General features: G+C 42.1%; 1 protein-coding gene across 4 annotated transcripts in view; it reads right to left on the bottom strand.

Annotated features, from left to right (window-relative positions):
* The window catches only part of for (cGMP-dependent protein kinase for), an 884,581-nt gene that overhangs the window by 246,787 nt on the left and 623,109 nt on the right, over positions 1 to 14,685 (bottom strand). The window lies entirely within an intron of this gene.

Raw genomic sequence — 14,685 nt, 5'->3', positions numbered from 1 at the left:
TAATTAGAAGTGAACATTGAAATATAAATATCACCAAGGCGGCCACAGCCTCCTCTGAACTTGGCGGCAGATATCTGAAGCGTCCTGACCTGGTGTAGTTTACGAGGCCCTGGGGTGGTATCTCGTCACGCTTGCTGGTTTACGCTAATACCACTTGCGTCAGTGGCTAATACCACGCCCGATACTTAGTGAGAGTTTACGTCAGTGACCGACTGCATGTGAGTACCGGCGCGTCACTGCTATAAAAAGACATGACAAGATGAAGCATTGAAATCAACACCTAAGGACACATCAATATGAACTCCCACGAAATATGACCCAAAACAATGACTGTCAAAAGTAGCACATTACGAGTGAAATACGTGTGTACCATTTTACACACACACACACACACACACACACACACACACACACACACACACACACACACAACCTTAGAGTGAGCATGTGTACCCTGGTCTGGTTCTCTCTTTACGACCTCCCCCTCCCCCTCCGGCACCCACTCAACCACCCCAGAACAAAGCCCTCAAACACAGAAGCCTGCCGTGACTTCCTGCGCCGCTCTAGTGTCTTGAGGGCTGTTTTACACACACTCCGTCAGGGGGAAAAAAAAAGAAAAAGCAAGAAAGAAAGAATGAAAGAAAAGAAACGCAAACCATGATCTTTGTACGCCTTCCCGTTCTGAACGATTCCTGATGGATGATAATTTGTGGCTGTAAACAAAACAAATAATACTATGAGGAAGACGTCCAAATTAAAAGTATATACAGGTTGTACGAGTATATGTAGGATAGTACAATGGTGTCTGTGGGTGTTATTGTACAGTGCATAATTTCATATATTACTATGTAAAGTAAATGCATAATACAGTAGGCTATAGTCGTGCATTAACTAACGTATTAAAGAAATAATATGGTTTGTAAGAAGTACTGAAGAAAATAGTACGGTCTTCGTTAAACCACCGTACCATCAGAATGTTTCCAATAATTCTGTATAAATACATAGGGCACGTTTCCTTTATTAACCGTGAGAGATAACTGTGATGAACTGCTGTACGGGATGATGTTCTGTGAGGAGTACGTCAATGAGTTCTGCTACTTGGGTGCACGATATGATAAGGGTGAAGATGAGGTGCAGAACCAAGCTAAACTGTCAGAGTTAGAAGTGGCTGGGAGAAACTCAGGGTGTTGCTGCCCACACTGACATTGATGGGACTCTCTTTTAAAACCAATGGGAAGCTATAAAACCATCATGTGTGAAATGTGCAATGTTCTATGGCTGTGAAAAAGACATTATTGAAATGAGAACGGAAAGATGGCCGTGCAATGCTATACTAAGAAAAAATATCGTGTGCAAAAGTAACAGGACATCTTGGTATGGCGTGTATTAACAAGTGATACGTACAGGTAAACTTATGATGGTTTAGTCATGCGGTTAGAACTTTGAGAGCAGCTGGGTGACGCGTTGAACACATGTGAACGTGAGAGACTGAGCTTCTTTTGGCAAATGAAGAAAACGTAGGTCGATGTGTCGAGATAAGACCTCATGAGTTTGAGACATGATCAGGATGCTGCAGATCATGAGGCATGGAAAGGAACCATCAAAGGACTATGAATGACCCATGCAAGCACGGAACACTGGCTTACAAACTGCAAGTCTCGTCAGACAGTAGTAAAGCTGATGTTCAGTAACGACTGCAAATGAAAATCCATTATTATGTTGGCGTCGCTTCGACAGGGTAATTTCAACAAGACATACCGAAACGATCAACACTACATGGGTTGAGGCAGCAGCAGCTATCACCGTAAGAACATACCTGATTTCCATACCGTCACGATCCATTAGTAAAAAATCTTCCAGCTCGCAATCAGACGAGGGAACCCCAAGGCTGAGGGTGCTCGAGGGCGAGACGAGACTGGGGGTGGGTAGTAACAGAACGGAGAGCCTCGCATCCATCATCCCCGCGGCCACCTCCTGACACCACACAACCAACATGCCGTTTAAGAACCCCATAAAGGCCAGCTTTCTCATTGGTTAAGGACGTTCCCTAGCGCCTCTTCCTTGCCGATTTCTGTATACGGTGCGCTAATACTCTCTTACATGTTATTTATGCAGTCTGTGTGGGTATGATCAAGATTTGGATAACACATGATGCAGTGAAGAACCCTGTCAAATGCAGCCTGAAGTTAGCGTTCTATAGTCCACCCTCCTCCTCTTGGGGAACGGGGAGGGATTTGAGGGACGTTTGTATAACCAGGCAGCGATCACGTGAAGGCGTCCCCCTCGAGCCATCGACATGCAGGGGTTAAACAACGAGAATATAGGTCTTAGGAGTCCATCTAGCCCCTCGTTTCTCACCTGTCCCCTCAAGCCCTTGTTACATCACCTCACCTTATCTCACCTTATATTTCACTTCACCTACCACACTCTCTTTTTTACACCATCATCCCAAAATCCAGTCTACTGCCCTTTTACACCATTACCCCAAAAACCTCGTCTTATATGGCACGAAAACCATTACCTCAAACATCCCTCGGGCAACCCAGATACAAAGGCTTTTAATAAACGTGGCCGATCGAACAGTCGGTGGAAATCAGTTAGTGGTCAAAAGATGGCCATTACTTCTTCCCATCTTGACCCACGAAACTGCCTGGAGGGGGGAGTGAGGGGGCTTGGGGGGTGATGGGGGGAAGGGGGGAGATGAGAGGGGGAGACTCAAAACGTGGAAGCCTCAGAGACAACTTGGGAGTGTAAAAACTTGATGAAGGTGACCTGTTCTACGACGCCTCCGTACACCTGTCTCGACACCTGCCACACCATCACACCCGGGACCTGATCCAACCCATTAAGCTTGGATTCTCGAGCAAGGGGGGTAGGGGGGGGAGGGGTTACGCATTTATTTACGATAATCAAGATCTTAGAGAACAGTGTTAGAATTCTTAAGCTTATGTAGAAATAGAGAATCATAGTCTATATGGCACTGTCAGCATTGTGGTACATTCTTCTTAGCGATTTATTGTACCTACTATATGATTCTCCTGTTATAAATGAATAAATAAAAAAACAAATAAATATAGATAGATAGATAGATAAAGATACCGACATACTATAGTCTGTATCAGTAACTTGTTGAACATTTTGAAGTTAATTGGATTTCCTACTGAATTTAATGGTCACAAATATAACAGGATGACGCTGGGGGGAGGAGGAAGGGATGGGGGAGCTCAAAGGACGATGACACTGCTTGATGACCGTCTTAAACTGGTCCAGGAATGTTATAGATAAGGAAGAGATAAGAACACACCTGATGACAAGGCGATCGTTTCTCCCTTAATATTTCTGTCTGTCACCTTATCACTATCACAGGGAATAATTCATACCATACAAACTGAGCAAGTGATGTAAAATGCGTGTGTTTTTATCAGTTCATACCAGTGCCATACCAGCTGAGAACGTGGTGTAAGACGAAGGTTTTCCATAAATAATACCATAAGGATTAAATTAATGGTATAAGAGGCACGTTTTCAATAATACCAGCCAAACTGGGCAAGTGGTATAAATGGTATGCTTTCAATAAAAAATACCACGAAGCTTGAGGAAGTGGTATTAGGTGCATATTTTCCCTGTAACTGTACTGGAATTGTGTATGCCTTCTGAGAGAAATAAAATCCATGGCCTATTATTTTAACCAAGTACGGCATATGTCTCCTGAAACAAAAAAATAAAAAGTCCTAATATATGGCGCCTGAAACGAAAACACACACACACACACACACACACACACACACACACACACACACACACACACACACACACACACGTCCTAACATTTTTCATTAATATTCAGGCGATCCCGGAAATGCCTCGGCCGTCGACCCTCAGGTGAGAAAAACCAAGCATCGGGAGGCAGGTTAATTGAATATAAAAACACCGATAAATAAAACTGATTCCACATTTACCGCTGGGGCCCCCCTGCTATCAGATCCAGACACAGACACTCCCTGTTCTTTCTAATCCCCCTTTGTTCCTTCTTTTCACCCTCTTTTCTGTCCCCTTTTCATTCTCCCTTTCTTCACGTTCTTCAACCTCCCTTTCTTCCCTCCTTTTCTTCAGTTTTCCCTTTTCACCCTACTATTCTCTCTTCTCTTTACCCACCCATTCCTTCTTCTTTTCACCCTCCCTTTCTTCTATTCTTCAAACTCCCTTTTATTATCCTCCCATCCTTTCTACTCTTTACTCTTCCTTCCTCCTACCCCTTGAGGTCTCCCTTTCTTCACCCTTCTTTTCTTATCCCTCTTCACCCTCCCTTTCTTCCTCTACCCCATCTTTCAACCTTCTTTATTTTCTTCTCTTACTTCCCCATCTACCAATCTTCCCCATTTTCTTCTTCTTCTTCTTCCCGATATATAAACCCTCCCATCAACCTCTCCAGGCGGGACTAAAGGTGAGGACCATGCGTGGCAATACCTCTTAGTGCCGCTTCCCAACACACCGCATCATAACAGTACCTCACATCTCGACACCAAAACCATCTCTAAAGTTCAGATGACTTCCTCTTCAAATCACAATCCCTTACCTACACATATCGACGGTGATTTTCCTGTCAGTTTTATATCTCTGGAAACACTGCATACAACGTAGACCATCCTCAAGTTAAATAGAAAGTTAACCATCATCAACATCCTTAAATCAATTTTCTTTTTTTATTAATTCCTGTAGCACAAACTTCAAGACGATAATTCAGGGAGGTGTGAGTCAGGCCAGGTAATGATGAAGCGTTCCCACGAGGATGCGGGGAGGCCATTCGAGTCGGCAGGTGCATCACACGTTAAGATGAAGGAGCTACACCACAATAACCATTAAAACAACGAGTGGGATAATGCGGTGCCGTTGCAATGCCTTCTCCTAACAAGTGACCTGAAATAACGCTAACAACGTTCCATTAAGACGGAACAACTCTATTTATGACCCAACTACTCTGTTAACATGTACGGTGGTGTTTGTTAAGGTTACGTGATGATGAACTTAGTCAACCAAAACGATGAAGTGGATCAGTTTTAAATAACTGCAAAGGACAAAGGCTGCTGAGAAATATGGAAACCCAATAGCCAATACAGTCACCAGACACTACATACCGTACCAAAATATGCAACCAGAGAACACACTAGATGTCATGCTATATTTAATAAACACAGATTACCTAATACTACAACTCTACGTGTCCTAACACTCCAGATTGGACGACTGGGCTGGGTTTACAGAGCCCATCCATCTCTCCTTCAGTACCACCCACATCAGTTTTCACCAGTAAGCGTTTCCACCAAGACACTACCGTTCTGAGGATCAAACCAGCTGCCGTGCTAAATGTTCTCTGCACAGATGGCCTAACAATACTACATCTGTGTGTGTGTGTGTGTGTGTGTGTGTGTGTGTGTGTGTGTGTGTGTGTGTGTGTGTGTGTGTGTGTGTGTGTGTGTGTGTGTGTGTGTGTGTGTGTGTGTGTGTGTGTGTGTGTGTGTGTGTGTGTGTGTGTGTGTGTGTGTGAACGGAGGATTGTGCATGGTTACAGAGCGGAGGAGTGCATGATGGGCGTCTTTTGTTCTCCCTCACCCCTTCGGAGGCGGTGGAGGTGGCACGCTGGACATGACTGATCTTACTCTAGGAGGCACAGAAGGATTCGTAGCACCTCTTCCTTAGCGATTTATTTTCCATATTAGACCTCAACGTCGTCGTTTTTTTTTCTTTAATTCTTTGTAATATCGACATAGCCTGAATCATTAACAGAGAAGAGGATAAAAAGAAGTCACATGCAAAATAAATCGCTACGGAAGAGGTGTAACGAAATAAACAAGTCGACGAAAAGTGTGTAATGGTCCCCCCCCCCCTACTGCACAGGTAAACGCTCGCATAACACCTGGCCAACGGGATAATCAGCTTCACCTCTCAACTCACCCAGCGCGTCGGCAAGGGAGCGCCTGCATCTCGCTTAACGGGGGATTTACGAAGGTGCGGGATTACCTCTTAGGACTCGTAGCGGGATTAGGGTTTGATCTCTCCTACGCCACGCTCCATCGTCTCAAGATTTACGGCTGCGTTTTATGAGCGATGAACATTAATTGGTGCTTCTGTTTGAGAGACGGCGGGGTTAAGAGAAGTTACAGGCTAGAGGATTAAACTGACTGACTGACTGGCTGACTGACTGACTGGCTGACTGACTGACTGACTGACTGACTAATTGATTGACCTGACTGACTGACTGGCTAGCTGAATGACTGACTGACACACTGACTGACTGATTGACTGACTGACTAACTGACTGACTGACTAATTGATTGACTGACTGACTAAATGATTAACTGACTGACTGACTGATTGACTAACTAACTAACTAATTGACTGAATGACTGACTGACGGAAACATCAATCTTGAATCCATCTCTTATAGCACATTACTACACTTAATTACCTGACGAAAAGCAAAATATTCTACTCCACTTGTTTCCAATCAGAATCTACCCACACGAATCTGGTTTTAAAATTACATACCGGTGCCACATACATCAAGTCTGGAGTGGGACCTAGAAGTGAAAATTTTGGTAACAAGAAGTAAAGCAATGATAAAAAATAACGAGTCTTTGCTACTCCACAAAACTTAAAGGTGGTAAATAAGGGTAATAAGAAAACGGAGCAATAAAGTGACTAATATATCGTGTTTTTTTTTTTTTATTCTTTTATTTATCTATTGAGTCTGCTGGCTGCTATTGGGTGTCTTCAAGGTCTGGAATTCATAACAACCTATTTTAAAACTGCTGACATCTATTTTTTTAATAATAATGAAAAAAAAACTCATCAAAAACACGTCCAAAAATTATACAATAGGTTAACAAAGAATACAGCAAACTGACATCAAGCAAAAACCACCCACTAAAAAAAAAAAAAAAAAAAAAAAAAGCAGTCTAAGGCACTTCACATGAATCTTTAAAAATATAATTACAACCATTTGGCATTAATTTCCACAATAACAGATTCTTCATTCTCTCTCATCAGGTAAACAAGACAGGTATTGCTTAAGGAGAGAAGACGTCTTAAAAACTAACGTAATTCCTTCAAGACAAGATTTAAGGTGAAGTGGTAGGAATATCAAATGGTCAATTATCGAGGAGAAACTTTAGAAAGCAAAATATTTTCTTGTTGTCTGACCTTAATGGAATGCAGCTGGTTCGGTTCAGGAGGGATTACGTAAACAGTGATGTAATCTGATTTAGCATATCTACCACACTCTTATCTCTCTCTATTAACACACTCTTCATACATCTACTACTTTCGCTTTCACCCTGCTGTCAGAAGTTCTCTCTCTCTCTCTCTCTCTCTCTCTCTCTCTCTCTCTCTCTCTCTCACACACACACACACACACATACTTCAGCTACTTTCTCTTTCATCCCGCCTTCAAAAGTTCCCACTCACTCTCTCCTACGCCTACTCTCTCTTACAGCCTGTGTGGTATGCAAGACTACTGTGCCTCAGGAAAGGGTCGTTTAGCCTACCCTAGTATGCCCGGATTTGGAATAATAATAATAATAATAATAATAATAATAATAATAATAATAATAACAACAACAACAACGAAGGAATATAAGGTAAATAAAAATATACGCGAAATGCAGGCGGCACAGCGAGGAAGCAAATAGTGGGGTTGGAATAACAGGCGTGGGGAAAATAACCATAATTTCCTGACAAACGGCAACCCTTCCACGAGACTCCAATAAGCACGGGGAAATTTTCAGCACAGGGGAAGGGAATATACAAACACGAAGGCGGGAAAAACTGAAGAGCTACTACTAAAGGTCATACGATTTCCATTTTCTGTTTCCTTCTATATTCCTTTTTTTTATTTCCCTGATTCCTTTTTGTAGCTTTTTCTACCTCCTTTTTCTCTTTCCTTTCTTATTTTCCTTTCTCTATTCTGTAGCGAAGAAGTTAGAAGTTACTGTTAAGGTTATACGATTTCCTTTTCTGCCTCCTTCTTCAATTTTCTATCCTATTACTTTGCTATTTTCTTTTCTTTATTTTGTCCTCAAGAACTGAAGAGTCACTGCTCAGGTGTTACAATATCCTCCTCTGTTTCCATCCCTGCACCATTTTTCAATTTTCCTACCCATTTCCTTCCCTATTTTCTCTCTTCTATTCTGGAGAGACGAATCTAGACGTTACTACTACGGCTGTAATATTTATTTTTTTGTTTCCTTTTATATTTTCTTTCCCATTTCCCTTACTATCTCCTTCTCTATTTCGTACAGAGAACAGAGGCTGAAATCAAGACTGGTAGTTGCAATCACCTAGGCTCTCTCGTGCTTTCATTAACACTCTCGGGCTTACAGGACTCATTCTCAGCTGGATCAAGGCGTCTGGCTAGCTGGAACAGAATGCTAGAGTTGTCTAAATCAGGCATGGGGTAATGGTACTAATATTAACACTTACACTCCTATGACTCACTATCAGCCGAGTTATTTCGTCTGGCGTAAGGTGAAATACAATACTAGAGTTATCCTGTTCATGAGAGTTAACGTTGTGTTCACAGGAAGAGAAAGTGAAGACATGGATCAGCCAGAAAGGAAAAAAAAAAAAAAAAAAAGTGAAAAGAGCGCTCATCATAAAAAAATACAAAAATACGTACTCCGACGACCAACACGTGCACATTGGGAAACAACACGTGCACACAGGGAAACAACACGTGCACCAAAGTCCGCACGTGCGTCATCAAGAAGGCATAAAGCTGAGTTCAGAATTTCCCTGTGCAGAGGCTTGAGCTATCACCATAGTAGGGGACTACTTCAGATCATTCGCCTAGATATACCATGACCTAAAGACTCTCCTAACTTCTGTCAATCAGCCTTTGTAAACACAGAGGGACTGCTTATGTAACACTATTGTATATATGGCCACTATAAAGAGACAGCTTCAAGCCACACAACGAAAAGTACTATAAAAGACCCCGTAACTGCTGTCTTATTCTATTCAATGTTCCACCCACTGTACCATGAACTTGTGAATTCAACTGTACATTAAACGGACGACATGCCACCAGGATGCGACGAAAAATACAGGCTGTGGGCGGGAGGAAGGACGCGCATCTCTGAAACCGAAGAAAAGGCCTCAAGGCTGGTGGAGACGGGGAGTGCCTCTTGAAGGTTAGGCAGACTAGATTCCCTGGATTTTAAGGTATGGTCATCCAAGAACGTGTGTGTCCTCGATTTAGCCGGTAACTAAACCCTAGAACACCTAAACCCCCTCACACTAGAACCCTCACTCTCGAACACCTAACCCCCCCGTCACACTAGAACCCTTCACCCTCGAACACCTAACCTCCCTTCACACCAAAACCCTAACTAACTCCAGACGGTTTTAATCAGTTTGAGATATCTTGTAGTGAAGGGAAAAATGAAGGTAATATCTAACTACGAAAGCAATTCCTAACTACAAAACCTGTACCAAACTCTGAGGGATATATACTGTAGGTATCTAGCCTCTCCCCCAATACAACAACTCTCTCCAAACCTTAATAAAACTGTCTGAAGATAGCATGAATAAGATTAAAAACAGGCTACGTCATCGGATGGAACTTTACTTACACTGAAAAAAAAATAAAAATCCTCTCTCACTGCTGTTTCAGATTTTTGGTCTTACATCGATGGGGTTCACAAAAGCTGGACTCGACGACACGACTTTCGACGCTGACTGTACCGGGAGTAGTAAGGACTGTGAGGCGAAGTAAGTGACTGATTAGGGACGTTCACTCTCACCTCGACAATCATGCAAGTGGAATGCAAAACAGAAATCCACAAGGACTGGGCTCCGTTTTCGGTGGTCAAGACGCTGCAGTTTGTGGTGATCTACATGCAAATTAGTATTGTGTTGCTTCTTTAAACTGGAAAACGGCTATACACTTAATATCAATACGACGGTATATTTCTTTTTTTATTTTTATCATCGCTCTCTGACTATAGGGATTAGGAACAAAACAAAAAAAAGTCTATCTTTGTTTTCTGTGTGTGTGTGTGTGTGTGTGTGTGTGTGTGTGTGTGTGTGTGTGTGTGTGTGTGTGTGTGTGTGTGTGTGTGTGTGTGTGTGTGTATTTTATCACATATATCAGTTAATACAGGAGTCATGTAGAGGATAACATAGCAAAATTTGGCCCCATCAATAGGGGGACGTGTTACAAAATATCCCTGTCAACTTTCAGACAACTAAAGAACTTCAGAATTCCCGTAGTGAAGAGGTTATAATCAAACCCCCTTTACCCTTTCACTACGAAGTCGTTTATATATTTATCTCAGCTACAGCCAAAATTTTAATAACTTCAATACCTCCTAAAAAGAAAGAATTACAAACAACCAAATCAAGGAATATACAGGTACACCTTCCTAAAAAACTAAATAAAGAAATAAAAAATGGTCCTAATGGCTTTATTCTTCCCCAGCTTGGATAAAAAAAACAAAACAAAACAAGGCAGCCTACTATGGTGATTAGACATAAAAACAAGTCTTCCCTTCCCTTCAACCACCGTTCTTTCCACTTCTTCCATCAAACTGCCCCCTCTCTCTCTCTCTCTCACACACACACACACACACACACACACACACACACACACACACACACACACACACACACACAAACTGTTCCTTTCCCTCCACCTAACCCCAAACTCAAACAAAAGCAAAAAATACTAATGGCTCTCTTCCCTTCCCTTCATCCTTCCACCTCATCCATCAACCTAACAAACAGCTCCACATTCTTCCCCTTCCCTTGAACCACCGCCCTTCCACCTCTTCCACCAGGCTACCCCCTAACTCACATCTGCCCACCAACGCCCACACCGCCGCCTCCACACAGCCTCCACCTGTTCCCCTGCCTCCATCATCCATCCATCATTCGCTCCTCTCCTCCACATTCTTAAAAACAGTCCTTCTTGTCCTCGCTTCCCTCCCCACGTAAAAATCCCGCTCCAGTATAATCCTCTTTTACACTTGCTGGACATGTTTTATAATCTATCTATCCATCTATCTATCTATCTATCTATCCATTTATCTATCTATCTATATCCTCCTTTACACTTGGAGGACGTCTTTAATCTACCTATCTATCTATAACCTTCACACTTCTTTGTGGACATGCTCTCTCTCTCTCTCTCTCTCTCCTAAGTTACCTGTATATCTTAATTGCTTAACCTCCAACCTCAACATAACCGCATCCACTCTACCTGACAATTCGATACCTCACTTGTTACATACACACACGTACAAAACACACACACACACACACACACACACACACACACACACACACACACACACACACACACACACACACACCTCCCGTATCCGCCTGTCATACCTGTGTTTACTGCCCGAGCCTTGTTACCTGCATCCCTGGCCATTCCTACGGGGGGGGGGGGGTCTATAGCAGCCCTAGGTCATACTTATAAACTTTCTTGATGCTAAATTACAATTATTTTTACTTTTATCTCATACAGCTACTCATCATATCAAAACCAAAGCAGAGTGAGCAGTAACGTGAAAAAGGATAACAAACTCTTTCTGATTATATTTACGGTGTGCTGTGGAGAGTTGTTTATCGTAGAACTTGGCTAAGATCTTTTGTGAATACGGTCTCAGATCTACTCAGGGATCCGACCTGCTAAATTTTTTATGTTTCTCTCCGTTCTTAAGAATAAATAAATAAATACATACACTAACCAAAAATAAAATAATCGTGTTGGGCTATTCCTCATGTTTTTACACTTTAAATTTGGTTGAATGTCAAGTCTTCTGATTATATTTTCTTTTCAATATTTTCACGTAATACAGCATCAGTTTCCCTAAGCATTATTATTCTCTCCCTTAAATAATCACACTTATAACACTGCCTTTTAATACCAGACGGAGCTTTAAATATCCCTCTCCATATTTATCACTTTACGTCTCCTACAAGACTACTTCCATCCCTTTAACCCAGCCCTACCACTAATTCCCTCTTTTCTTCCAGCCCCCTCCCCTCCCCTCTCCAACACTCCCGCTCCCCTCATCCCTCCCCTTCCCTCTCCCCTCACCCACAACCTCCCCTCCCTCATACCCTCCTCCCTTCCCTTCTCCCCTCACCTCACCCATACCTTCCCTTCTGCACATACCTTCTCCCCTCTCCCATATCCTCACCTCCCCACCTTCCCCCTCCCCTCGCCTATCCCCTCCCACCCCTTCTCCCTGTCTCAAGGCCGCGGTTCTCCCCCAGCTTCTTTATCTCCTCCACCATCATTCCGCTACTGTTACGACCAAACACGACCGCCTGCCCTCAAGACCCATTTACTACCATTAACGACCATAATAATGTACTACCATAATGTACTACCCTGCTACCATTAACCACGAGGCACAAGCTGGACATCAATATTTATGACTTAGTGTGACATCAATAGCAATTACTACTACAATCCTGCCACCAACACTCATAACCTGTACTATACTCTTTTTACCTTAACTTGGCCCAGTTTTCGTCCTTTTGCAGCTTAGTTCACGTTGCACTATTCTCTGTTTACCTTAACTTGGCCCAGATTTTCGTCCTTTTGCAGCTTATTTCATGCAGTACTATACTCTTTTTACCATGAATTGGCCCAGATTTTCGTCTATTTGCAGCTTATTTCACGTAGCACTATACTCATTTTACCTTAACCTGGCCCAGATTTTCGTTCTTTTGCTGCTTATTTCGTGGAGTTCAATGGCAGAAGGTTATTATTAGGGACCTTTGTCAGACGGGATTAAACAGACAATAATTCGCGATTAACAATGATACTTAGAATAACCCAATGTCAGTCTACAGCCTTAGTACCGTTATGCTCGCTGAAGTGTGACAATGACGTTATTAAATTCACACTTCCTGTACCGATTATTACAAGTGATACATAACAACACATATGACAAAAGATAACACGCATCGCAATTACCGTATTCTGACTGTCCAAACCACGAGGCATCACAACTAGCATATGCTTTTTAGTGACAGCCAAAACAATCATGTGTATACGGATTCTCAAGACAATTATTACAACTGATATGCATACTGACGGCCAGAACAAGAAAATCACAACCAGCAAATACTGTCAAAACAAACTTCACAACTGGCATATATATTGAATACCAAAACAAGAAATCAATTCAACCGGCTTACACATTAACAGCCGAAATAAACAACACAAGTAGCACATATACCCATCACCAAAACAAACAGGCATACATACAAACAAACAAAACAAGCATCATGACAAGACACAGGCACACTATACACTGCCAAAAGTGAACACAAGTATCGCCACCCCCATCATTGTCACAGTCACATCCTCCCAGCATCCCAACACAGGTAACTTATATACCCATCACCAAAACAAACAGGCATACATACAAACAACGAAAACAAACACCCAAACAAGGCACAGGCACACTACACACTGCCAAAAATACACAAGTACCGCCGCCGCCATCATCATCACAGTCATATCCTCCCGACATCCCCCCACTGTCATACCAAAGCATCCCTTGTTCCCATCAGCAAATAGACTGGAGGTGGGGACGGTGATCAACAAACCTTTATAACGTCAACAAAGACATATTACCAAGGGAAGGGCAAACTGAATAATAACGGTGAGATAAATTAATATTACAAAGGGATCGAGAGGTGACTTGAACACACCTTAACCCTTTATTTCAATGCCGTAATTCAAGACTTTATTATTAAGAGAGAAGAAACCAAACACAAGGAATAATAATGATGACTGAAACTGATAAAACAACGGGACTGAGAAGTGACTTGTTAAGAGTGAAAACAGACACAAAAGAGGGAAGAAGGACTGAATGATGTAATTAACTGCTTCACTCCGATGATGTGTATATTTTCTGTTTTATCAATGTTATTTCAAGATGATAACTTATCGACCCAAATATGAGACACGGCCTTCCGATATAGCCTCTTCAGAACAAAAAATCCCTTATACAATCAATAAAATAGAGGAAATATCTTAACATTAACAAAATCGAATAAATCTCCCCAAAATAAATATATCACAATAAATCGAAAATCAATCAAATCATGCATAAATATAATAACATTCAGGGTACAAAAACAAAGGACTAAGAGGTGACTAAAGCAATTAACCCCATGTCATTTCACCACACCACGTTTCACCACATTACATTTCACCACACCACTCTCCCTCAAGCCTCCCCCCCCCCCAATATTATCTCCCGGTCTGATACTGGTAACTCTGGCGGACAATCCATTTCAACAGTGATAATATCAGTCTGCGTCAGCACCTGGACGGGACGCTTACCTATTCCAATTAGCCCCCATCATGCTACCTGGTCCTAAACCCTTCACACGTTTCCGCATACCACGTGGCTGTCTGATAACTGGGCTGAATTCTGAGAGGTGTGGGAGACCTCGCAGCACCTTTTCCACGGCGATTTATTCTGCATATTTTACCTTTACATTTTTGGTATTATTTTTACACTGCTTTAATATCACCTTAAATTCCATCAATAACATACATGTGGATATTAAAGTCCTTGGTGAAAAATAAATCGCTTAAGGAGTCGCGCTACGAAATCTAAAAGTCACTTAGAAAGGGCAAGTATTTCATCT

The sequence above is a fragment of the Coenobita brevimanus genome, chromosome 71 (assembly GCF_032717465.1).
Source record: "Coenobita brevimanus isolate Jiangsu-jjx chromosome 71, ASM3271746v2, whole genome shotgun sequence".
Taxonomy (NCBI): domain Eukaryota; kingdom Metazoa; phylum Arthropoda; class Malacostraca; order Decapoda; family Coenobitidae; genus Coenobita; species Coenobita brevimanus.
This window is presented reverse-complemented; position numbering and strand designations above follow the sequence as displayed.